Source organism: Octodon degus, unplaced genomic scaffold, assembly GCF_000260255.1.
Source record: "Octodon degus isolate 3935 unplaced genomic scaffold, OctDeg1.0 scaffold00020, whole genome shotgun sequence".
Taxonomy (NCBI): Eukaryota; Metazoa; Chordata; class Mammalia; order Rodentia; family Octodontidae; genus Octodon; species Octodon degus.
Window position 1 is genome coordinate 9,685,328 of NW_004524596.1, and position 1,700 is coordinate 9,687,027.

A 1,700-nucleotide genomic window follows, 5' to 3' on the forward strand; every position below is an offset into this window, starting at 1 on the left:
GTATAGTTTAGTGCATTCATTGGTTTGCATATGCTGTACTATCACTTTATGCCTAGGCTGAAGCCTGTTTGACCATGATGCATAATTTTCTTGATGATTTGCTGCATTGTTTGCCAGTATCTTATTGAGGCTTTTGGTGTCTATGTTCATTAAGTAGGTTGGATTGTAGTTTTCCTTTTCAGTTGGATCCTTCTTTGTTTTTGGTACTCAGGTAATGCTTGCTTCCAGGAATCATTTGGGAAATACTGCTTCCCTTCCAATTTCATTGAATTTTTTTAGAAGTAGCAGTATTAGATCTTCTCTAAATTTCTTATAGATTTCAGCAGTAAATCAATCAAGATCTGGGATTTTCTCTGTAGGTAGGTTTTTAATTACATCTTCAATTTCTTTGATTGATACAGGGTTATTTAGAATTTTTATATCTTCTTTATTAAATATATATATATATATATATCTAGCAATGTAGCAGTCTAGCCAATTCTTTTGTGTTTTCCATCTCACTAGAATAAAGTTTCTTGAAGTATGTATTGATGATCTTCTGATTGTCTGCGAGATCCATTGTGAGTTCAATCTTTTCATTCCTAATTACGTGTATGCCAGTCTTTTTTTTTCCCCTTCTTTGGTAAGGTTGGCTCAGGGTTTATCAATTTTATTTAATCATTTAAATAACCAACTCTTCAATTTATTGGTTCACTATATTGTTTTCTTTGTCTCAACTGCATTTGCTTGTTTATTCATTTATTTAATGTGTTTTAGTACAGGGTCTACAAGGTCTCACTACATAAATCAGACACATAGTGATCCTCCTGCTTTCAGCCTTCCCAGTGCTGGGATTAGAGGTGCTTTCCACCATGCCCAGCCTCAGTCACCAGCTCAGCGTGCCCTGGGGCTGGGGCAAGCATGGCGTGTGGTACAGGTGATCGAACCCTGGTCCCTGTGCCTGCCTAAGCAGGAGCTTTAGTCTGCTGAGCTATCTGGGTGGTCCAAATACATTCAGTTGTGCATTAATCTTTATAATTTACTACACCATTCAGTGTTTAGGCTTGACTTAGTCATCTTTTCTAGAAAGTTGAAGTTCAACATTAGGTTGTTTATTTTAACTGGTTCTGTTTTTATCATGTGAGAATTCATCACTGTGAATTTACCTTGCAAGACTGCTTTCATTGCATCCTATAAATTCCAGTATGATTTAAGTGTAGCATTATGATTTAAGTGTAGAAACTGTCTAAGTTCTTTTGAAATATTATTTGTTACCCATTAGTTGTTCAGTAGGATGCTATTTAATTTCCATGTCTTTATAAAGTTGTTTGGTTTTCTCTGCAATGATTTCCAATTTAATTACATTATGGTCTGAGAATCTGCATGGGATAATTTCAACTCTTTTGCATTTGCTTAAGGATGTTCTATGAGCTCGTAATGGGCTACTTTGGAGAAAGAAACAGCCTGGGGTTGATATTTTTTAATTTTCATTAAACCATGTTTTATTTCTTTAAAAAATAAATAATCCATATGTCTTGACATTAAAAAAAAGAAAGAAAGAAATATTCTTTCTCCACTGGATCTTAGCAAGTTAAATGCTATCATTGCCTTGGAAACAAACTGAAAGGAAGCAACTGTCAACACCAAAATTTGGCATGCTAGGGATGAGTAAGAGCTAGCAGGTTTATTTTCTTTCTCTCTTGGAGTGGGTATCTTCCAAC